Here is a 26,247-nt window from a genome sequence, read left to right as displayed (position 1 = left end):
TCATCTGGACACATTTCTAAAGACTTAATGGAAGATTTTTTTTTTTTATTTTTTGAAAGCAAAGTCTTCACCCTGGAATAGCATGAAGGTAGGAAGGGAAGCTGAGTGAAACCAAAAAGTTTTGCTATAAGCAAAGAAAGTAGAACATTAATATTTCCTCTTTATGCATGTCACATCTCCTTTGAAAGTAACTATTTGAAATGCTGGCTGCAGCTCAGTATTAATATGGGCACACAAATACAGATGAGTTAATGCTTCCGCTGGCTTAATATCATGCTGGACTAGCTGCATTTAAGCAAACGGAACTCTTATATTTCCAGGATGAGATATACTGCCTCAGTTCACCTACTATTTAGCCATGGACAGTAATGCAACACTGCTGATGTCTGTCTGCATGTATATTGTGCTTTCTGCTGTCATGACAGATCTATTGGGTCATAATCAGGAGATCATGGTCCAGTGATGTTATCTGATTCCTCACTGAAGCTGCTAAATGCGGATATGAACCCAAGAGGGAAAACAGAGTATTGCATAGGAGCTGACAAAGCTCGGAAACCCTTGGGTTTTTTCCTTCTCAAAGACATTAAGAGGAAGAGCCCAGTCCTCATGAGGAAAATGGGATGTGAGGCTTCCCAGACTCTGTGATCAGAGGGGCATGCAAAGTTTCTCACTCTAATGAAATCTTGTAGAGTAGATGTTAGCTACATGTGGAAGAATACAGGTTTTCATCAGGTTCTTATTATGAATGTAACGGTCGTGCCCAGTGAACTTTGAATTCAGAAGTAATTTTTTCTTGGCAGCCAGCATCTGAACATTATGAAGAGGCAAATGAGATGTCGCTTGACTTGCAACACTCTGCCTTATAGATTTTGAGAGAATTTGTGATTCTGAGCAGCACAATCCAATTCACTGCTTCTTTCAGAGGGAAGAAAGAGACTGAGGAACTTTGGTGCCTGTTTTTATGATAAATTTTCCCACATATCTTTTGCACACAGATGTCCCCATATAAATGTACCAGCATTTATATTCCTAATCCATCCCCTGGGATTTGTGAGTCTTTTTAGGCTGTCAAAATTACTGAAAAGCTTGGAAGCTAATGACAGAATTCTCAGATGAAAAAAGGAGCCTATGGATGCTAAGCATCTTGCAACATGGAGAATTGGACTAGAAACTAACCTTGTTCAAGGCAGACTCATCAAGACCAGTAGAGAATTAATTATTAAATCTGGCCTTTTTCCTGGACTTGGAATTCTACTTTAGTCATGGCTTGAGGTATATGAAAACCTGAAATACCCAGTAAGAAACTCCCTTCTAGATTTCAGAGGCCAATTTCTCTTTTCTGTCAGGATGCTGACTCAGTGGTGAAGGGGTTTTTAGCATGCATTCCTCTGAAAGGAGGTTTGACACTTAGACTTTTTCATAAAGTAGAAGACCCTAGTTCAGTGATTTCCTCTGACAAGGGTTCAGCCTTCCAGGAAAAAAAGCCATAGATAGACCAGGGGGTAAACTGACACCTGGTTATCTTTACTTGTATCATCAGAGTGGGTCACTATGTAGCCAAGAACACAACATTCAAAAGCAAAGACAGTCAGCCAGAGAGGCTAATATGGTAGGGTGTCCCGGAGTCATGGTTCTCAGGAGTAACTGTATGGCTTATTTTATGCCTTATTAATTATTACTTCCCATAAATAAAGATTATCTTACTGGTCAGTGTTAGTGAACAGTAATCAATGTTTCCCATCAACGATAAGAAATCTGATCACACTTTCTAGCTCTTGTGATCTCGGTGAATTTTGGATTTGGGCTTTCTAAGCATATTCAGAAATCATTTTACTGGCACAAACCATAGGTCTACATGGGATCAAAACACTGAGGTGAGATTGTTGATGCTCACAGACTTGAGCTGAGACCCCCTGAATCCTTCCTGGTTTGTTCTTGAAGTATGTATGAGTCTATGTTTTGGTCTGCTTCTTTGTAGGCACCTGTTTCTTCGTTTTGCTGTCTCACAATGGATCAGTGCTCTGCCTTTTCAGGTCTCACAGGAAGGAAGGCCCAAACATTTATCAGTGCGAGCAGACATAATTCTCCTGCCTGCAGCATGTTTTGCAGAGGTAAGTGATGTCTCCTACAAATGAAAGGTGTAAATATCTAATTTTCTTCCTTTCAGGCATAACACTTGGTATGAGAATGTGGAAGTGCTGTTTTCTAAACGATTGATGCCACTTTCTGCAGGTGTTCTTTTTTTAAGTGTACCATTAGAGAAATTAACATTTGAAAGGGCCAAGTGAATTGCAGTACGCTGGGGCTTCACTATCTGTCTTTCTGGGTGGAATAATCATGGCCAGAAATGCCATATGTGCCAGTGAAGGAATCTGTCATACTGTATGTGATAGTTCAGAGCAAGTGAAACCAAGGGAAGTCTTGAATTGTGTAGAGCTAGACTGAGATAATAGCAAAGCCTGTATGCATGAATTACATGAGCATGATTATCCCCTCATCACAAAGTTTTCAATCGTTATTACACTGCATAGCTACAATGCACGCAAACATTGTCCTGCTATAGCAACATGACTCATTTGTTCTTTTAAAGACATTTATATTACATCAGGGGTATAATTTTTGGAAATCTGATCATTTTCATTGAGTCAGTTGACTGTCTTGTCTTTCCAAATGTGCCTGGTTATCTTCTGAGTAAGCTTGGAGAATGTGAGGCTGAATGACTGTTGGTGGGGTCTCTGTCTACAGGCAGAAAATATCCTGAATAAATACATGGCTTGTATGCAGTGCCAGTATTATTCATACACATACAAAGAGAGCAATTTAGAAAACCAGTAAATATTTTTTCTGATAGTAAACTGAAGAATGTGCACTAAGGAAGAAATAACTCCTCTTTCCTGGTTGTTCGGGCTTACTTCTTGAATTGGTACAGAATAACTCCATAAACAAAGGCCAAATACTTTTTTGTGTTAAACAAACTACAACTTATGACAAAGTAACTTTGTATCATAATATATAAATCATAAGTAGTGAGATTTTAGAGGACTTTAAATGTTGATATAATAAAAATATGAGGTTGTCTGTTCTCATGCTGTCTATTTCAAAAGTATTTTTGTTTAGACTATGTGGTCCAAGGTATTTTCACTAAATTTCTGGAAACTTCTTTACTAGAGATTTTTACCTACAGTGATCAGAAGAAATCAGAATTACAACTCCTTCTATTTGTGTATAATTTTATTGGAAAAGTTTATAATATAAACTTGTGTCTATGTGAGAGAGCATACTGATGCGTGTACTACTTAACAGTAGAGACAGAATTTTGTGTTCCTGAAACATTGTATGCAGTAGTCATTTGATATAAACTAAGAAAAAATTTCCCCATGCTGAGCAAGTTGGAAAATATCCTGCCTGCATACTGTCTGTATGATTTGTGTGTAAATGGACAATGATATACCCTTGTCACTTGAAAATATGAAAATTAGAGCGAGGCAGAGCTAGGTTCATAAAAAAATGAAAGCTTTTCTTAAAATAGCTGTAAGGAGAGCATAAGCATTATTTTTAAAATACTGTCATGGCTTTGTTGTTTCACTGACATAGCCGGTTACCTCAGCTTCCTGACACAGCTGGTTGGTGAGCCAGCCAGGGATGATGCCCCACTGGACCTGCTGTTTACAAACAGGGAAGGACTGGTGGGTGATGTGGTGGTCAGAAGACACCTCAGGCATAGTGATCATGAGATGATAGTTTTCAGTTCTGGGAGAAATAAGGAGAGGGGTCCACAGAACCACTGCCTTGGACTTGCAGAGGGCCGAGTGTGGCCTGTTGAGGACCCTGGCTGACAGAGTCCCCTGGGAGGCAGTCCTGAAGGGCCACAGGTCCAGGAAGGCTGGGCATTCCTCATGAAGGGAGTCTTAAAGGGGCAGGGGCAGGCTGGCCTCATCTGTCGGAAGCAGGGGAGAAGACCAACCTGGCTGCTCACAGCTTGGACGGATGTACCCTACACCAGGTTAACTTAGCTGGCTGGCTGAGCCTGAAGAGTGGTGGTGGATGGAGTTACACCCAGCTGGTGCCCGGTCACAAGTGGTGTTCCCCAGGGCTCAGTGCTGGGGCCAGCTCTGTTTAGTATCTTTATCGACGATCTGGACGAGGGGATCGAGTGCACCCTCAGCCAGTTTGCAGGCGACACCGAGCTGGGGGGAGTGTTGACCTGCTGGAGGGCAGGCAGGCTCTGCAGGGGCATCCGGGCAGGCTGGACCCGTGGGCCGAGGCCGGTTGTACCAGGTTCAACAAGGCTCAGTGCCGGGTCCCGCACGTGGGTCACAGCAGCCCCACACAGCGCTACGGGCTGGGGGCAGAGCGGCTGGAAAGTGCCTGGGGGAAAAGGGCCTGGGGGTGCTGGCTGACGGCCGGCTGAACGTGGGCCAGCAGTGTGCCCAGGTGGCCGAGAACCCAACAGCATCCTGGCTTGTGTCCAAAGCAGTGTGGCCAGCAGGGCAAGGGGAGTGATTGTCCCCCTGTACTGGGCACTGATGGGGCTGCACCTCGAACACTGTGTTGAGTTTTGGGCCCCTCACGGCAAGAGGGACATTGAGGTGCTGGAGCGTGTCCAGAGAAGGGCAACAGAGCTGGTGAAGGGTCTGGAGCACAAGTCTTGTGAGGAGCAGCTGAGGGAACTGGGGTTGTTTAGCCTGGAGAAAAGGAGCCTCAGGAGAGACCTTATAGCTCTCTGCAACTACCTGAAAGGAGGCTGTAGCGAGGTGGGGGTCAGGCTCTTCTCCCAGATAACAAGTGACAGGACAAGAGGAAATGACCTCAAGTTGAGACAGGGGAGGTTTACATTGGGTATTAGGAAGCATTTCTTCACTGAAAGAATGGTCAAGCATTGGAACAGGCTGCCCAGAGAGGTGGTGGAATCACCATTCCTGGAGGTGTTTAAAGATGCAGTGCTTGGAGACATGGTTTAGTGATGGACTTGACAGTCTTGGGTTAATGGTTGGACTTGATCTCCAAGGTCTTCTATAGACTAAATGATTGTATGATTATATTGGGGGGGGGGATAAAATAATCTGTTTACTATAGCTATGTTGTGCTCAAGAGGAATATAGGCAGCGCTTGTTCTAGCTCTTAATTTCAGGTAAATCTGAGCCTAAGTAGTTGTGAAATGGCTCTTGACTGTCTTGAAGCTAGTGAGAGTTATTAGATGGAAACTGAACAGCAGGGATTTCCCTGGCTTGATGCTTGTTAACTTAGAAACACTGAATTCCTTCATTTAAATTGCTTAAAAATGTCTCCCCCATCTCTGGAAAACCAAGTTATGAAAGCTTGAGGGTTAGCAGACCACTGCTGTCTTTACATTTACTGTGCTCTGCTGCCAGTCCTGTAAACACTCCTGTGACATGAGTGGCAAGTTACAAAGTAGGAGGTATGCTCAGCATCACAGCAGGCAAAGGCAGCAAAATTAATAACTTCTTGGTTATTAATTTTACTCTTACAGGATCACCATAACCAACTTGTAAGAAATAACATGCCTCAGCTTGCTGGGTTGCCTTTAGTTTTACTTTCCTGCTTGCAAAGGCAGGTCTTGCTGCAGCCAATGGGAGCTTTCTGCACTTTGGATTAATCATAAAGCACTCATGAATTTTGTAATGAAGTGATTCAGGAGACATTGACATAAAGACTTTCAGTCTTTAAAGCTTCTACTCTGTTCTAGGACATTTTCATATTCTTATTAACATGGTTCTCTGTTTGCTTTTAGGCAAAATTTGATGAACCAAACACCTGCGCAAACTAGAACAGAAATTGCAACAGCACACAGTTACATGATATATACCTGGTATTACACTGCAGGTATGTCAAGATTAAAAACAACAAAATAGAGCTTCTAATTAACACATACACACTGTTTTGGCAACCGGCAGCTTTTCAGATATGAATGAACCAGATCAAACTCTCAAATCTTGTCTCCTCTGTGCTCCAACTGTATATGAAAGACACATCTGCAACTTGTTTTCTGCAGTTATTCACTTAGTGTTAACATGTAGCATGCATATTCTCTCTGGGGAAGTTTGCATGCAAATCATCATCTAAGATTCTATTTTTCTAGGCACTGATTGATTACTTTTGGCTGGTGTTTGGACATAGAGCAACTGCAAGAGCAAAGCAACATTTACATCATCCTGGCTTTTGTTCTGAGGAGGGTACCCCACATGCTTTAACCCTGCTGATGCAAGCCAAAAAACACTGTGCAAGCCTACAAGAAGACACAGAAACAGCCTGGAAAAAATAGCATAGAGACTGCAGGTATCAAAATGTCTATGCACGTACCTGGGGGCTGGTTTTGTATTTCTGTAAAGCAAACTTTATTTTACAGTATTCTGCAGCAGAAAAAGACCAGTTAGGAACTTTAGCACTTGAGGAAATGATCACTTGTTTCCTATGTATTTTCTCTTTTTTTCCCTTCAATGCATCATAAACTTGTTTTGGAAAAGTTTTTTATCTGGAAAATTATTACGGAAACAGCACGAAACGAGGAATAATTATAGTAATGCATTACAAAATAAGGTACTGTTGGAACCAGAAAAGCAGCAAAGCAACCTACTTGTGGCTTATTTCCTGTGTGAGAGAGAGCTCAAGGTATGACTGGGAAGAGGAGGTTTATGCCATGGAAATGTAGTAATCACCACCCATGAATAAGGAGCTGTTGACTAATGGACAGTAAATTTTTGGAGTGCAGATGACTAACTAGGACCTAGTTTCATTCTCTGTGTCCTGCCCATGACTCTGAGAAGGGGTCTCCATCTTTTTTGCCCATCTGGCTATGCATTTGGCTTTTGTCAGAACTAAATCAACTGCATACAGTGGGCTGATGACTACCCTGCTGTAACTATGCCTATAAACATTCCTTTGCATTAAGAACAGGACTCAGATTTCTGGTCAGATTCCAAGACACTGTGTTCTTCCTCCGTAAGCTCTCACGTATATTCATCTGAAATAAGCAATTGTCAAAACAATATGCTTTCAATCAATTGCTGTATTGCAGTGACAGTCAAATTTACCCTTAAATGTAGCCTGCAGTTAGAGTCAATTGATGATGATGATGGACTGCTAAATAAATAGCAATTGTTTCCCATTAAAAGTACCCATATAATAAACATTGACTAGATATTGCTGTGTAATAAGCCCATGTATGTGTGAATCATAGGAATTTTTACTAGTTAATGTTTTGGATGGGTTGTTACCAATATGTAACATGATTGCTTTGCCTTTAGTGGATGCTAATTAAGGGGGAAAACATTTAGAACACCTGCAGAAGCTAAGTTTTTCCCAGGTCGGTGTAATTTCCCATTCTCATCTTCAGAGAATGCTGGTTACAGTCTGGTGTAGTGTAGTAACTCTTGGCTGGATCTGTACTCAGATGAAATTGTGTTATTAACAGTCTATGGAGCTTTCCTTAGTTTCTTTCTTTCTCTCTTACCTCATGTTATCTGCTGTTTCAGTCTCCTGACTCTCTGAGATTAAGCTTCCTGCTAATTGTATCAGGGCATTCCCCAGCTGATACGAGAATCTGTAACTGGAAAATGTCCTCTGTGGGGCAGGAGTGGAAAATCTTCCATAGAGAGCTCCAAGAGTTTTAAAGCGCAGGTTTTTTTCTTTGGCAAGGATTTCCTCATACTGAGCAGTACAGGAGGAATATTTTTACCGGATTTACATTTTACAGAGCCCAGAAATTGTCTAAAAAAGCTGTAGCTGAGATATTAAAATTGCATTTTAACTTGAAGTGTCTCTGCTGCTCTGCCCAAGCAGTGGTGTCTCAGTGAAACTGACCTTTGGAGAAGAAAACCACCGCAGAATTTCCTAAGCTTGCTTGGAGATGGTTGAGTGCAGGCAGAGCAGTTTTAGCTCGTTAACAAGAGACCAGCTACACTATGCTCAAGAGAGGGGAGATAAGGGGTTTGTTGGCGACAGATGCTCCCTCCAAAGGATGAAGGAGGTATCCAGTTCTATTCCATTTGCCAGCAGAGGTTCTAGAGGATGCAGCCAGTTTGGCTGGTATAGGTTGTTTTGCTCAAATGAGAGTTTGGTGAATGATCAGGAAATTCCAAGGGAAATGGGGTGTGGGGGTGTTGGAGTGTTGGTTTGGGTTTTTTTTCTCTCTCTCCCTACCCTAGGTCATCTGCAAATATGCTCATCTCAATAACAATCAGTGCTCTCTCTCCCTATTGCTTTTTTGTTGCCTTCCCCACAGACCCACTGTCTTTAACCTGGCAATAGGTATCCCTATGCGCCCCACTAAGTGTCGTAAGAAACAATTAGATCAAACCATTTGAAATTAAGTAGGCAAGGAAATACATAGACATACAGTTTGAGGATAACAGTATGACAGTCCCAAAGTTAAACATTCAAAAAGTAGGAAATATCAGAAGCAAGTTTGTCTTCCTTAATTTTGGCTTCCTTATACATGTGACTACAATGCTTTCTTCAATGCATGGTCACATGCTTCCTTCTCTCCTCACCCTCCCAGGACCCCAGAATCAGGTAGTGCATGACATGGACAATGCTCACTTAACAAGCATCTTTTCAGTGCTTTGTTTATGTCTCATTATTCTACCTTTAGAGTTTAGGAATTGTGTCTGATGACCAAGAATCCATGTGCTTTGAGATGACTTGTGCTTTTCTGTAGCTCCTGAATGCTTCAAAAGCAGTAATTTATCTTTTCAAAGGCACCCAAGACTAGCAAATCTTATCACCTCCAGGAGGCTTTGCAATTAAAATAAACAATTAACTTGATTTGAGACAGTATAGTTTTATTTTTTTACACCGTGTGCAGTTCTGACAGAACTGTGACATGCAGGAAATAATGGTTTAGAATATGTAGGAGTAAACTGAACTTCATACTTTTTCAAAGCGTAGCACTCTCTAACTTCACCTCCATCTGTGAACAAGTGAGATTTCTTTTACTGGAGCTGAAGCTTCAGTTCAGACACCCAGAAGTTAACATGCAGCCTTCACTTGTTTAAAAAAATTAAATATTAGTTCAAATATCTTCTCCAGTTTTAGGTATAAAATATGTGGCAGAGAGAGGAATTCAGTTTAGCCTTTAACCTCAACTCTGACCATGCCTTTTTCTCCTGCAGTCCCTTATTCTAACTGCTATACACTTCACAATCTCTCTGAGGACTATGGGTGCTACCAACAATAATCACTTTCACTTCAGAGCTTTCTTGCCTTTCCAGAGTGTTTTGTAGCATGCATGCTGAATAAGGTATTGCAGAGTAGGAGAATATATGACTGTGAAACTGTGAAAGTGTTGTGGTTTAACCCCGGCTGGCAACTAAGCACCACGCAGCCGCTCGCTCACTCCCCCCACAGTGGGACGGGGGAGAAAATTGGAAGGCGAAAAGTGAGAAAATTCATGGGCTGAGATAAAGGCAGTTTAAAAGATAAAGCAAAAGCCACACGCACAAGCAAAGCAAAGCAAGGAATTCTTTCATCAGTTCCCATGGGCAGGCAGGTGTTCAGCCATCCCCAGGAAAGCCGGGCTCCAGCACACATAATGGTTACTTGGGAAGACAAATGCCGTAACTCCGAGTGTGCTCCTCTTCCTTCTTCCCCCAGCTTACATACTCACCATGATGTTCAGTGGTATGGAATATCCCTTTGGCTAGTTTGGGTCATCTGTCCTGGCCGTGTTCCCTCCCCGTTTTTTGTGCCCCTCCAGCCTTTTCGCTGGCAGGGCCTGAGAAACTAAAAAGTCCTTGATGTAATATAAACATTACGCCACAACAACCAAAACCATCGGTGTGCTATCAACATTGTCTCACACCAAATCCAAAACGCAGCACTGCACCAGCTACTAAGAAGAAAATTAATTCTACCCCAGCTGAAACCAGGACAGAAAGTGGATTCCTTATGCATGCAACAGGACTGAATTATGATTATACGCTAATTTTGGAACCTTGCAACAAAAAAAAGAGATATTCTATGCAAACTGCTTATTTTTCAGAAAGCAAAATGACAAAAAAGCCTCCAGAAGTTCTACCTTGCAGACAACTATTCTGAATTCTTATCAAAATCTTTGCATCAGTTAACAGTGATGTTTATCTGTGGTAGGCCAATGCTTACAACCAGACTATCACTAGAGGAAAAATGGAAGAGTGGTAGATGACAGTGAGGGTCTAAAGTAGAGTGACCGTACTTCTGGAATAGATTTACTGTACATCCAGTGGGATAATGCTTCTGGCAGGATAAAGGGATGTGTCTTGAAAGAAACAGTGTGAGTGTGGACATGACTGCCATTTTTATTTCTTTCAACACAAAGCTGAGCTTCTCTATTGCTCCTATTCTACATTGCAATTTCCCTCTTGCTTTCTGTCCTGTTTCCTTACTGAGTCAGCCCAGGTCTGCTTCTCTCCCTGCCAGGTCTTTCAACAGACTTCTTTTTGCAGTCTGCTTGCATATGGGTCAACTCTTGTCCTCCCCTTGACTCTGACAGCTTCTTTATTTCTCTGGAATTTGTGTGGCTACACGGAAGCTGGCAGTTTCAGGGATAGTTGTGCTTAGCCCTGGGCTTGGGCATGCCTTGTGGAGGTGGAATATTTGATAATCCTAGCTGCAAAGAGCCACTGGGTGTATGTGAGATGCAGTTACTTAGAATTTTAGCAGCATTCGTAGGATTAGAATATGGCATGCTCCTGATGCAACAACCACTCCCATATAAAATTGTAAAATATGTGGGTGTTAGAAGAATTGAAAGAAAAAAAAGTGTCAGAAGTATGGATGTTTGAATAAAACAATATATCCTTAATTTTATGTTTTGAAAAGACCAAACTACGCTGGTTGAAATTTTCCAGAAACTAAATTTTCCTTAACACAGGCGACACCCAGAAAAAAAATGTTTCAAAATCTAGCATTTAATACCTTTTAAAATCATATTTTTTATCATATATCATTTTAAAATATCTTTTTTAAAAAGATATTGTTACATAGGTGGAGCAGCCCATAGTAGCTACTAAGCCACCAACAAATGGAAATATGTTTCTCCCTACATAAGACTGACCTGGAACACAAGCAACAATCTAAAATTATAGCACTGTGTGTTTTATTTCCAATCTCAGAGCCTTCAAACTTATTTATTTAAGGATTTTCTTTCCTCACTAGGAGGCATTTCCTTACAGACCCAGTTTCTCCCTCCTTTCTTCTCCTTTCCCTGCGTATAATAAAATGTTTTTCTTGATCTACAATATTGAAATGAAATTGAACCCTGTCTGGCATCCTTTCAGAAAGACAGAGATGTAGGGAGGATATTTGAGCTATTAGCTAAACCTTGTATATAGAATTTTCCATTCTCTTTTAATAATGCTTTGGCATTTTCTTAGTGCTTTTTTATTCTTCATAAAACCATGACCTAAAAATACTTCATGAAAAACTAAGCTAGATCCTCAAATGGAGGAATAAAAAGGAAAGACTCTTGCAGGGCTTTGGAATGTACTGACAGAGGAAATGAGCCAGATTTCACTCTCCTTCAGTAGATTTTGTTTCAAAATGGCTGGCAAGGACAAAAAAAATCTTGCAACTTCTCTAGATTTCATAGGATTTCTGTGAGCAGCAAATGTTTCCTTTAAATTGCCTGAAATAATTTCAAGGGGGAGCTGTACACTCTTACAATAACAAAAAAATCAAATATACAGTGGTGAGCACAGTGGTAGTACTCTGGTGTCTTTTGCAGTTATTTGTATATACGTGTCACTCCAGTATTGGAACTCACTGGAAAGATACTTTACTCTACTCTTTCTCCACTTCATTTTTCTTTCCCTTCTCTTCTTCTCATACATTTCTTCTTTTTTATATTTTTTCTCTCTCTCTTCCACAATTCTTTGTTTCCTCTCTACAACTCATTTTTATTACTCACATTGAACCATAGATTAGGTTGCTGAGTTTGTATGCCATTACTTGCCAGCCACAAGACTGTATTTGTTAAAAAGAAAAAAAAAGAGACACCCCCCCACCCCCCACCCCCAGCAATTCGCCCTATAGTGATTCCATGCAGAACTCTTGAAGGATTTATATTTGCTTCCAACACATTCACAGAGAGGCATGTGCCAAATCTGTTTTCATGTCCATGAAGGGAAAGTTGGACTTGTTTGGAAGAAAATAATTAACAATACTACATTTGTATTTTCACAGCTGATGACCACACATTTCATGGTGATGATGTTAGGTTCTGCCTTTCCAGGTCTGGTGCACAGCAATAAAACTGCAAGGAAATTCATAACATCAAATGCCATGTGGGAAAAGGACAAAGAGACCCTTTCTAATACTCTCCCTCTTACAGTGTCTCTGCAAAGGAAAATTAATTGCAATCTGTAGTCTGCTTTTTGACATATAAGAAACGTGAAATGTTTCCTCTGTAAATCAACGCTGCAAATGGAGGTTAATGCAAGCCCATAGACTCTTTTTCTAAGCCCAATGGTCTTTGTCAAATGCTGCTGAAAGCAATTTTTTTCACAACAGTGGAGGTTTACTTTTCACTCACAGAATCACAGAATGTTCAGGGTTGGAAGGGACCTCTGCAGATCATCTAGTCCAACCCCCTGCTAAAGCAGGTTCTACTAGTGAAGGTTGCACAGAATCACGTCCAGGCTGGTTTGGAATGTCTCCAGAGAAGGAGATTCCACATCCTCTCTGGGCAGCCTGTTCCAGTGCTCGTCACCCTCAAAGTAAAAAAAGGTCTTCCTCATAATCAGAATGAACTTCTTGTGTTTCAGTTCATGCCCATTATCCCTTGTCCTATCACTGGACACTACTGATACCTAGTATTTGTGCCTGAACCTCCATGATGATGATTATTCAGAACTTCATGATAAGAACAAGTTTAGGGTAAAAATTCTTTGCTTCTGAATGCACATTTATGCAATGATATTAAATTTGAGATCTGAAGGGCAAATTTAGAAAACTTGGATAATTGCACAGAAACAAACTTCAGGATTCATTGTACTTTCTCAGTTTCTCCAGATACCACATCACCTCTGCTACCTTATTCCATGTCAAGGAGTTGAAAAGAAACAAAGAAACAAACCCAAGAACAAAATCCAGTATTTGTTGTTCTGCATTTATACAAGATACTGTGCTGTGCCACTGTATGTCCTTTTGTGGTTAATGCTTGTGATTCACCTCATGTAGCAAGGAATCAGTTTATGATGTGCTGCACAGAGACATGGCATAAAAAGATGCTCCTCATGCCCAAAAAGTGTACTAGACAATAAGAGACAAAACATGACTAAAGCCAGGAGAAACATTCAAGTAGGGGTTAAGTGAGTTGTCAGCGTGAAGGATATTATAATTAGATTACTTCATTCATTAGTGGGGTTTTAAGCCATAGATATGACAGTGGAAAACAATTCAGTGTTATTTTTATATAATGCATGTTCAATGAGGCAGGATGAGTATTTTGTGTAAGTTGAAGGTTCACATAAAAAGCTGTTGATAAACTGCAAAAATTATAGAGCAAGATATAGCAGCAAAATGATTACAGTCTGGAAAGATTGACTTGGGAGGAAAATGTGAAATGATAACTCAGGAGTCATAACAGCAGTCTGCAAAAGCTGAAGCATGTGAATGCCAAAGAAGGAGAGGAATTTACTGTGATGCAAAGGAAGTGCTACAAGAATTAATGAGCAAAACAATTGGGAGGAAGTATAACTATGAGACTGCAAAATGCTTTAAAGTAGACTTAAAAGTAAGACTGGACAAATGTCTAAAAAATATAGTGTAGGAACCAGTCTGAATGTTAGAGCCAGGTAATCTATTGTTGTAACTGAGCCTTGTAGACTTCCCTCTGCCACAACTTTTTTATGCCAGTAACCTCAACACTGGTGTGAAGCCAGTATGTTGCATTTCTGACTATTACATTACTGATTATGAACTGTGGTATGATGGGCCATGTAAAAAAGGTTAAGGCCTAATGGGTGATCTACTTCAAATCATCTTCTATCAAATTACCTGGAGAAATCTCAGCAATGATAACGAGACATATGAATTTTAAACTAAGGAACAAGGGAAGAAGGTGTGGAGAGACTTGTATGATTTCAAGGCTTAATATTTTCTCGCCAAAAACATAAATCGGATAAATAAGTATATAACAAAATACAAAGGGATATGATCAGTGGGCAGATAGACAGCAAAGGGAACCACGTAGATGACAACAGGGAACGTATAGGTACTGAAGGAACTGCACCTCATCTCAGAGACTAGGTGTGGTCAGTGAGAAACCAAATATTTATATGCTAATACTGTAGCCTGGTAACACAACAGAGGAAGTTGAGATGGTATGGGAAATGAAACTAGACGGGGTGGGGATAAGAGGAACATGGTGGAATTAGAATCATGACTGGACTGTAGGTACTGAGAGGTATGCCATATACAAAACCACTATTTATACATTTAGCTGGTGTTAAGGCAGATGGATAATGCAACACACCACTCAGACATAAACTAACAAACAAACAAAAACAAGCAAAAAAAATGTAGCATGGCTTAAGAGGAATAGGTTTGGACATAAAGAAAATCTAGTCAAGAATAGTAAAATAAGTTATTGTAGGACAATACTGAAACCTGTATAGATGGTTTTGAGATTTCTAAGGATGTTAGGAAATGCTTTTGGGGATTGCATGACTGTGAGATTTTTACCTTTTTTGATAAGAGTTAGGAAAGAAATACCATTTATAATGATGAGCCTTAGACATTCCCAGATTTGATAGTTAGCATATTTCTTCATGGATTGTTCCCTGAATTAGAAAGAGGTGATGATGTTTAGCTTGGTTTGGGTGCATAATAAAACATGGTGCGAAGATGATACAGAAGAGTTGGCCACAGAAGATACTTGTGACTTGAATGATGGTGGCTTGATCCACTATAAATTAAGGAAAAGATAACCAAAAGTGGATCTATGAATAAGGTCTTCAGTTTCAATAGAGAAAAACAAATAATTTACTTGTGTAAAGTATGCGAATTAGTTAGTCATGTTATGTGAACAGGAAAGCTGAGAAGCTTGCATGTAGACAGTACTGATGCTTAATTAGAATGTTGTGGAACAACCAAGAATTCCTATCTCATGCAAGGGAAAACTTATTCAAGGTACCCTGTGCCTAAATAAATACTAAGTACCTCCATAATGATATTACTATAAGTAGAGAGCTGGGACTGAATTGAAAATTGTGTGCTTACCAAAAATACTGCCTGTCTTGGGCAGTAAGTATATAGCTATAGTAAGGATCAACAGAAACCTAGTTCAGACAGACCTTGTTAAGAACATAAAAAATAGATTTCAGGAGGTCCTTTAGCCATAAAACCTGAAAAGTTTATACAGAAAAATGTTTAATGCAGTGAGGATGTGATCAGGAGTAAAGATATTTATCTGTTATGATTCAAACCCTAAACTGGTGTCAATCTTTACCAGGTTTCAGACATAGCTAGCATGCAAAAGTTTGCAGGCCCAAGTTCCATCTAATACCTGAACAATGCACAGATTAATGTTGAATAAAAGCGTATGTTTTATCAACACTCACAAAGGAAGGGGTGTATCTGCCTATCTGTAGGTACATTAGTTTAATCTGAACGAGCATGACTCCTTCAGAGCAAATTTGAAGGACAGGTTTACTTGAAGACTGAAACAAGGATGCATTCAAACAATGATTTTGCAAACAGAAGATTGTGCCACTCATCTTTTAGCTCTTTCTCTAGGAAAGCAGGGAATTATTTGGCAGTGGGGAGAATCTTGTCTATTTGAACTAAATGTATCATATATTAGGGTCATGTTTGAAATTGTTGATTAAGAATTGAATGAGTGCCAGACTTGTAAAATGGCAAAGGAATCGTTGAAGGAGAAGAGAGGTAAAGAAGCACCTTGGAAGTGGAGGGTTGAACTGATGATGATGAAGATGATCTATTGTCATCACATGGTAGAACTGGATCATGACACAGGAAGGTTTGAACACATTGAGGACTGGAGTAATAGAAATGAGATGAAATTTAACAGTACAGTTAGAGAAAAGCACTTAGTGGAGAGACTGATCAAAACTGTTCTGAATTGGGACTATTCCAGGGTAAGAAGTTTAGAAAGGAGGTGAATTTGGGTGACAGAATAGACAACTATCAGTTTGCCAACAAGATAAACATCCCATGGGAAAAGACAAATATCCTGAGAGCTATCAGTCAAAGCATTTCTAGTAGAAGTGGTATGTAAATGAACAACTGATTGAAGCAGGAAATCTTGGTGCAAAGGAGGGCAAGTAGGATGCTTAAGGGAGAATTTTGCATTCTTTGGCTTAGCAAGGGAAGTGGAAAAGCTGATGTTGCTTCTGCGCATGAATGGGGATGATAACCATGACCAATAGATGATAGTTAAACCAAAGAATACAAGCTAAAATAGATGTGCTTTGACCGTATGGAGCCTGAAAACAAGAGCAAGAAGGCTCTGGAGGAGCTCTCCATTAGAAGTAGTCCATAGTACTCATGGGACTTTTAAGACAGAGATCAGAATAGCACAAGAAGTCACTTTTGTGACCAAGTGACTGTATGAACAGGGAATTGCTTTGGGTGAGCTTGGAAAATCTTTCCAAACTCACCGTCTAAATATGTATTCAATCTTTGCAATTAGTCCTTGGCTCCTCTCTCCAGTTCCCTTAATTGACTACTTAGTTCCCTCATATAAACACATTTCTTAGTAAACATTTCCCATGAGTCATATTTCTGAACACAACAGTGAACTTAATCACAAGTTAGTGGGTTAAGTAGCCAGGTAAAAACCCCTTTAGTTTTACTTTATTTAGGAGTTAAGATTAAAATTTTAAAATTACCTGTCCTCATTTTAGATGGTGTAAACCACCAAAATACTGGCTCCTCAGATAACTGTTGATCGACTGTGTCTGAGGAATTGTACAGGTGAAAGTTTGAGAAAGGGGAGGTGACATGAAAATGTTATCCTCCTAAGCTTATTTAAATTACAAGCAAAAAAAGTCCATCCTCAGACATTAACTAGATATTTTATATTACTGTACTGTTTTTCACCTCCTTCTCCCCACATCTCCCAAATGGAAATACTGTTTTAGTCCTACAAGAAGTCACTATGTGACACCCGGGGTCACCATGTGGCACCCAAGCATAAATTGCACAGCTGATTAAATGGTTGACTTTTCTACATCAATATCGCTGCTCTGAGTGGCTGAAATATGCAGAAATTCTATTCTAAAAACTTCCCTCCACAGACCAAACTCTCTACCACCACTTTGATGTACTTATCTTGCCTAGTGTGAGTATGTACTTTATCAGTTGGAGAGAGTTTGCCTGTACTAGCATCTGAGTTAATGGCCTATCTGGAGTGGCTAAGTCAGCCTGGAATTTTGATGTGTAAATAGCATATACAGAGATGCACCATATAGAAAACATTAAAATATATACGCTGTTGCTCAAAGAAAGTAACTTCTGTTCATTATTGCCCTGCAGTTCATTTAAGAAAAAATCTTGCAGGAGACTCCAGATGATCAGTGCATTACACTGTCAGGAAGAGGACATTAATTATTAGCCACAGTATTACAATTAGTATTAAATATTATTTTTATAAAATAATAAATATTAATAATAAAAATGCTGGTATTAAAATTTAAAAAATAGCCCCATTTTGCTATGGGGGATGCCGAATAGGGGGGAGAAAGAGGTGTGTGACATAAAACAAGAAAGTGGAAGAATTGCATGGTACTATCTAATCCCTTCAATGTAGGAAAATGTAATCAAAAGGAAACAATCTTGGATGGCTGTGAGGGAGCTTAAAATAAGCAGGGCAGATAAACAGGAGGGAGTACAGAACACTGTACTCAGGCTCCCCTGCTCTGATATCTCATGTAACATACCCTAAAACAGCGAGAGATTGTTCGAATTTAATATTGATGTCTTCAGCTCAGTGTTCAAACTCCAGGCTATCAGGGAAAAAAAAAAGGAGTGGGGGTGGGGAAGGAGGAAGTACCTTCACTGTCACAAGAGGTTGTACTGCAAAAGTAACAACAGAACAAAAGTAACAACAGTCTTGCAAGAAGCGTTACAGTTTCACTTTTTGATAATGTCATAGAGATTATGAATTGCCACAAAACTTGCTTTTCCTCTGTGAAAGTGAAAACCCTGTGATTCCTCAGGTTTCAGTGTATTTCATATTTCATTCAGTAATTTTATACAGGAGGAGTAATTAAAAGTATAATACCTACATTTGAAAAAAAGAAAAACTGTCAAAAATTCAAACATTTTTCATGTAGCTAATGAAAATTTTCTGGAAAATGCTGGAGACCATTCACAAAATGTGACATTTTAGATGTTTTGAATGATAAATCTAAGCCATCAACTTTCTACCCATGGGAAACTTTCCCATATGAATCATGCATAATATCAGCTAAAATAATATATTTTTTGTCTGGAAGGAACTCATCCAAGTCAATATGTAAAGCCCAGAAAGGTACTTTTTTACATGTTGCTTTGCTTTGGTAGGTACAAAGTCCTGCGTGAGGGTATTACTAGGGGACCAGTGATGAAGAAACTTGAGTGGAAGAAGTAAAAGTAGCAGTTCAGACCATGACAAAAAACAGCGTTTCTTTTTTTTTTTTTTTTTTTTTGTCTCTAATTACCATTCTAGTAAGTAGTCTAGTGGTGGGACCAGATGGTGATTCTGTAGAGGTGTGGCAAGAAACTGAGGAGTGGAAAATGAAATGCTTGCAGATGTATGCATCTGATTCTCTCAGATTTTTCTGAGTGGAGAAGATTTGATGCAGTAAGAAAAATTTCCAGTCTGTTCATTTTATATTATTCTTCATTAAAAATTTCAGTTCCTTTTCTGGAAAACCTTCTGAACTCAGTTGCTTTTAATACTTATGCAAGTTGGTTTCATTGAAAGCAAATGGTTGGTCTGTATTGAGTGAGAGGGATGCAAAAATAAATTAGAGGATTTTCTTGTTGCTACAATGGGAATTTCAGTGGGTTTATATTTATAAATAGTGCCTGAATTCTTTGCATGAATCTGCATAGCAGGAAGATTTGATCATACTTACAGCTGCCGCATTCAGACAAGAAAATGTTTGTTGGTTTTGTTTTAAAAGTAATTGCTTTATTTCTCTGTAGTACAAGCAAAAAAATGTATTTTAAAATAGACTTCCAGTCAATTTCTTAGGAGAAGAGTTGACAGAATTTTTTATTTTATATTTCTATTCTATAATTATTTATTTTTATTTTTATTTTAGGCTATATTTTTGATATAATTTACCCATATCCTTTCTGGTCTATTTATGTCACATGAACCTGTTTCTAAATCCAGCTTTAAACTTGGCTTGGTTAAATGCTATCTGATCACTGATTATGTCTGTGTACCTGTTCTCCAGGTCATTTGCCCTAGGACAATCAGGCACAATGCACTTGGTATCCTACAAGATTTTGCACTTTCAGTCCTTTTAGAAACCTGGCTGAAGTTGGAAGAGACGTCATGAAATCATCCGGTCCAACCCTCCTGCTCAAGCAGGGTCATCTAGAGCACATTGTCTAGTTGGGTTTTGAAAACTCCTTCTGACCTACTGTTGAGCCTGAAGTATTTTAACATTTCTACAGATACTTTAAGGCCATTAACATTTCTTTACAAGAAACCAAAGATTACTATAGGGCCACTTTGTTGCTCACCTTATTTTTGCTCTCCCAACATTTCTTTAATGGTATCTATTTGCGTATAGAGACACACAGCATAAGGAGCTAGGCACAAGATTTGATGTATTAACACTTGAGAAAGGAACCAGTGAGGTGGAGCAAGGCATGTCTTGATCTTGATTCATACTGCCTACTGGAGCAGAGCTGTCTTTTGGGCAGAAACCTGATTGTCCTGCTTTGAAAGACATCCCAGAAGTGACGGAGCAAAAGTGGAGTGTGGAAGACAAAGGCAACAGAATCCTTGAAAGAAACTGGCAGTATAAATATCCCCATAATACAGCAGAAGAGACACAGTAAAACACAAAAGCTAGGACTACCTCCTGCTGCTTAAGAGCCTGAGATCAGCCTGGAATAACTCAAAAGATTCAGCAATGGATTTGAGCCAGAAGTGAGAGTGGTTTCTAGTTTCCAGACTATGTTTGTTAAAAGAGAGCTTTCAGACAGCTTTTAGATTTGATCTGTACCCAGTTTTTAATATCATTTATTTGAACAGTTTTGAATGCAAACTTTGCTTTCTGGTAGTTGAAATAGTTTTTAAAAGAACATTTTGGTATACTATTGAATACTATTTGGAATACGATTATTTGGAATCCAAAACATATCTGAATTTTGGACATTTCCCCACTAGTCTAACAGATTTCATAAACAATTACTACATACCAACAATTCAGCGCTTAACTCTCTGGTTCTTCTGGGTGGGTTCTTGGACAGAGGGGAAAATTTTTTAGTTTTAAGGTGGCTGTGACAAACAACTTCTGATCTGTTGCCAGAAAATTGCAGCATGTTCCTTTTTGGAACTGTCATTCTTTAGGTTATATAGCTTATTATATTTTTTGATAAACAATTTGCAGTTGCAGAAGTGTACAAGCGTAGCCATTAAAATCTAGCTAATATAGAGCAATTTAAGTGTGAGGCTAAAACAGCTTCTGGTTACAGAAGATAACAGGATTGTCCTGTACAAATGGATGTACACCATAAATCTTTATTTTTCCTTTGACATCTTCTTAGTAACTCAATCCCATTTAATGAAATGTGATAGGGACAGTAACACATTTCAGTAGTTATTTCTAACTAGGAACAACTTCTGCAGTATTTCTCTGTTCCTGAACCAAATAGGAAACTACAGTTTCAAGATTGTGTTTTCTAGGTAGCACATGGGAGGCAAGCGATGTGGTGAAGGGGAGATTTAGCTTAAGTATTATGGTCCCAAACCACTGAAGGTCAAAACCAGATATTCATTCCTTGGCACAGCACCTGATACAATGAACAGATCTGTCACGCACTTACTAAGAGAATGCTGAAGCATCCTCTGTCTTCTTTTGGATCATTGTCTGCCATTATTTAAATCTCAGCTGCACATTTGGACCCCTTCTAGTGCTCCATGGAAAAGAGGCTTGTTAGTTCTCAGGATGGGAAAGACTGCAGTGATATATTTCTGGCCACTACATATCTACTGTGTTTCTAAATGGAAGTCTGGGAGAAAGTAATTACCATTCAGGCGTGTCAGTATTGTTCTGCCTGCTGTAAGCATTTTTAAATTGCTGCTAAGCATTTGAATCAAATAGAAACATGAATTCTAGAGCTGCTTTGGTGTAGAGGCATGAGAGGACTGAGAGGAACTAAACTCTGAATTCTCAAGAATCAGGGATTATTGACATTTTCATCTGTTAGTTCTAAAAATCCTTTGGTTGCTATGGCAAGGTAGAATCTTCAGAGGAAACCTCATGGGTTTTTTCCTCTCTACTTGGCTTTCTTTATAGTGGAAGCAAATGGCCTTTACGTAATTTAACTTCCTTTTGCTTGGTTCTTTCTGTCCAGCCTTACAAACCGCAGAAGTCTTCAGCTGAACAAATGGGAAGTCCATAATCTGAGAGCTCTTTGTTCACGATAAGAGGGTCCTTTGTGAGATCATATTAAACATAAATACACAGCGTAAAACAAACTGTCTGAATTATCTCCTCAAATGCATAACATATTAAGTTTGACATTTCTTGCAAGAAATTTTTAGTGGATTTAACAATTAAAGAGAACAAATAAGAAAAGAAGGAAAGGGAGGGGAACTGCAACATAAAAATCAGTCAGAAAAAAAAGTTAGTTAAATAAGCTCTGTTGCAGTTGAATAGATGAATTGTATGAATGAAGTAGCTCGCTTTAGTATCTGGCAGGAGGAAGTTGATCTGCATTACTTTCTCGTAAACAGTATTTAAGGACAATTTAATTGAGAACTTGCTGACGGCTTGGAAGCATAAAAAAAAGAAGTCAAAAATACTTTGAAAATATTTTAGATCTAGAATATTGCAGTGCTTCCATAAAATGCCAGTATTGGTTTGCAAACTGATTTCTCAATCCCTTTGATAAAATCTGAATGCAGTCTTTGCTAACCTTTTTCCATTGGCTTCTATAGAGGAAGAATCTACTATGCCTTCCATTGATAATATGCTGTTTTCTGGAAGAGAGCTGGGTCTGTCCAGATCTTTTCATATTGGCAGCTGGTAATGAGTTTTGACAATAGCAGAAACCACATAAAAGCATACAGAGTTGAGATTCTGTAGGAATAATTTCAGCAAAAGTTGGGAACACAAAGGAGAAAATGAACAGGAGGTTTAGCACTTAGATGCAGCACATGCATGTTTACTGTATACGTGGGTATTCTAACTGAGATGGTACCTGTTCAGTCAGTGTTTTTACCAGAAAATGAAACAACACCTGATTAATTGAGAGATAAAAAAGACCCACACCAAACTGTAAAAAAGGAATCATAGTACATGGAAAAGTTCCTAGAGGAGTCTCTGTTTTCTTGGCTCAGTTGTTATTTAATATCTTCCTCTTTAATGAGTAGGAGAATTTAAATCATTTCCAATAAAGTTTACGTAAAACATGGTGTAGTGAAAAAAATAGCCAGACAGATCAGTTATACACAGCAGTCTAGTTCACGTGGTTGGTCTGTACCTTGTATTTTAGTACAGCTGCAGGGAATATTTCACAACTGTGAGCAGAGAACAGTTTTCTAGACAGGAAACTGAATCCCGCAAAGAGCAAGCAGCTCTTTGTGCATTTCTTTTTTTATGATCCATAACTAACTGGAAATAAGTTTCTGGTATACATATGGGATTATTTATGTCTTAGACCACACCTACGTCTGAACTGTTCTGTTTTCTGGGGGTTTCTCCTGTTGATTTGATAATAGGATCTTCTAAACCAAAAATTTACACAGTGACATTTGTGTCTCTTTCTTCCTTCCAAATGTAAATATTTTCATTTTTCCCCATCCTATTTCAGCCAGTACATTGTTCCAGACTCATTCAGCTGTTTCATTTTGCTCGATATCTTGCTCAGTTAAGTATTAGCTTTGCTTCCAAGGTGAAATCAGCACTTTTTTAGAAGTGAGTCCATAACATTTCATTTTTACGGTTGAACCATTAAAATTGTTTTGCCCTGATGGCTTGCACAGAAACAAGACCAAAATCTTGGTAGCTTTTAAAGACCGTCTACTACTAAATGCTGTAGATGCTTGATGCACTGTTTAACAGTCCAGGTTGGATAATCTGACCTTTGTACAATGAGGCTGGATTAATCTGACCTTTGTACAATGTAGCATTTTCTCTGGAAATTGCAACAGAAAAGAAAACTGAAAATGCTGAGTGGACTAGGTCAATGAGAGGATCCCTCTGTCCTAACTACAACATAGCAAAAATGTTATTTTCAAAGACATATTCAGGGCATAATTCAAGAGTCCTGGCAAACTGCTTTGATTCTCCATTTGAAAGTTATTTTGTCTATTAGAAGGGATTGTCAAGCTTATACTCACCAGCTGCTCCACTTTACAATATAACTACAGTGGTGAAATGTGACCTAGCTGATTACATTAGACACCGAGTTAGACATTCTGAACCTCCAGAGCAAGGAGTGTACATCTCTTCATTGCTTCAAAGTTACCAGCTGTTTTCTTCCAAAACTTGTGCAATAAATATCATGTGTGATGGAAAAGGCCATGATTATGCTATTATTAAAACAATGGCTAAAAAAGCTGTGTAGATATTCAAAAGTTAGATGTATAACATTTATATGCTGGGGGCCACCCAGCTGGAAAACAGCTTGGCAGAAAAGGACCGGAGGGTTCTGGTGGACACCAAGTTGAACGTGAGCCAGTAATGTGCCCTTGCTGCAGAGAAGACTAATGGTATCCTAGGCTGCATCAGGCAAAGTATTTCCAGCAGGCTGAGGGAGGTGATGCTTCCCTTGGTCAGCACTGGTGAGGCCACACCTGGAGTTCTGTGTCCAGTTCCGGGCTCCCCAGTATGAGAGACATGGACAGACCGGAGAGAATATAATGAAGGGCCACTAAGATGATGCAAGGACTGGAGCATCTCTCTTATGAGGAAAGGCTGAGAGAGCTGGAACTGTTTAGGCTGAAGAGAACGTTCAGGAGGGATCTTACACATTTATTTGAATACCTCAAGGGAGGCAGTAATTAAGACAGAGCCAGGCTCTTTTCAGTGGTGCTCAGTAACAGGACCAGAGGCAATGGGCACAAACTGAAACACAGGATGTTTCTTCTGAATGTCAGGAAACACTTTTTTCTCTGAGGGTGACCAAGCACTAGCACAGGTTGCCCAGGGAGGTTGGGGAGTCTCCATCCTCAGGGATATTTAAAAGCTTTATGGACATGATCCCGCACAATTGGCTTTAGATGGCCCTGCTTGAGCAGGGGGTTTAGATCAGATACCTCCTGAGGTCCCTTCCAACCTCAGCCATTCTGTGATTCTGTGATTAATTTTGGGGACTGATGAGAGTTCAGTCATTGCATAGCTTGAAAGAAACAGCTACAAATCGTTACCTGAACCTTTACCAGCCTCCTGGCATTACTGCCATGGCCAAGTTATTTAAATAGTTGTAGGACTATTGAACCCTGAGGCTCATGTACATACACCCTAATAAGGCTCATATAGGTGGACCACTCACAATACATCTTTATTTCTTTATTTGCTTTCTCAGTTTTCTTCTTCAGGTCAAGTGGTCTTCAACAAACTCTTCTTTTCACTGCTTTGATTTCCCTTTTTATTCATTCAAGCTGGTTAAACAGAGGCCTCAATATGAGTTTATTTCCTTATTTAACTTGCTGAAAGTAACTGATATTGTTTGTATGTGCTTTTTTCAACCTGTGCTCCCAGGACCAAGGCATTGATATCATGTTGATCAATTAAACCGACTGGTCTTGCAGTAAGGCTCAATAAGATATAATAATCTCCTAGCACTACTTATTTTCAATGGCTTTCCTCCTCAGGCTCATCTAAGAGGCCCCAATGCCTGGCTTTCTTCCATCTTCACTGCTGTTGTTGGTGATATCATCAGCATATGTGTTCATAATGAGTGTCACAATCAATGTGTGCGTAAAAGATGTATCACATTATTAACAGAGCCTCTGATCAAAAGTACAAGATTGCTGCCGACTTAGTATGTAAAATGAAAAATCTGTAACTGTATGATAGATAACAACTTCTAAGTACTGGACATCAGAAGGTGTTCAGGGAGGAAAAACAACAACTTTGGTTTTCACAGTTGCTTCTGTTTATTTGCTTTTTGCAGTTTACTTAGTGAAGAATGAAAATACCCTGGGTTCATTTTTGCATTTACTGTTTTTAAGCCAATTTCATTTTTAGTCAGTTCTGCAATGTTTTCTTTATAAACATCAGAAAAGGCTTTAATTACTTTTTTAAAAAAATCTCTTCTTGTCATGTGAAAAACCAATTAGAGTACCTCCTGTTAATGATCTTAGTTTTATGAAAAATGATTCCCTTGCCCCAATATTTAATTCACTGGCAAGTAAAGCTGAACAAATTTTGTAAGCTAATATATGTTTTCCCAGACCAACAGACATGATCAATGATGGACAGAAAATCAGCATCTATATATCAAGACCAAGGAGCAATACATTACGCATCCAGTTTGCAGCAAGTGATATGAAAATAAATAAGGTAACATAAATTAATTTGAAGAAGAAATGTAGAACACTGAAATCAAGCATATAAGCAAAGTTTATTTTCATCCTTATTGTTTTTAAGTTCAAATAGATAGATCCTAATACTCCTTTGAGATCTGCTGCTAGAATGACTAAAGTAAAGCTTATACATTATCTCTTGTTTTATTATTATTAATATGTTCTTTAAAATTACTTCAGTTTACCTTACTGAAATCAAAGATTATGTAATTACTGCAACTTATTAAACCTACAACTTCAATAATTTTCTGGGAAAATGCATGTGTCAGTATCATGCACAAGTATTATTTAGCTAGATGCAAGAGTGCTAAACAAACGTAATAGAAAAGCAAAAAGTATAGCCATATGGGCTATGAGAATGCTTTGAGGCAGTAATTCTGCTGCTCCTGCCCTTCTGCGTCACTTCAGTATCTGGTGACTAAAACCATATGAAGCTTTGATTCTGAGATTCCAGAGCCCATATGGATATATATATTAAAAAGGAGTTGTTCTAGATGGCAACCGCTTTGATTTCTGAGATCACA

The sequence above is a fragment of the Falco rusticolus genome, chromosome 7, assembly GCF_015220075.1.
Source record: "Falco rusticolus isolate bFalRus1 chromosome 7, bFalRus1.pri, whole genome shotgun sequence".
In the NCBI taxonomy this organism is placed as follows: Eukaryota; Metazoa; Chordata; class Aves; order Falconiformes; family Falconidae; genus Falco; species Falco rusticolus.
Note: the sequence above shows the minus strand (reverse complement) of the source record.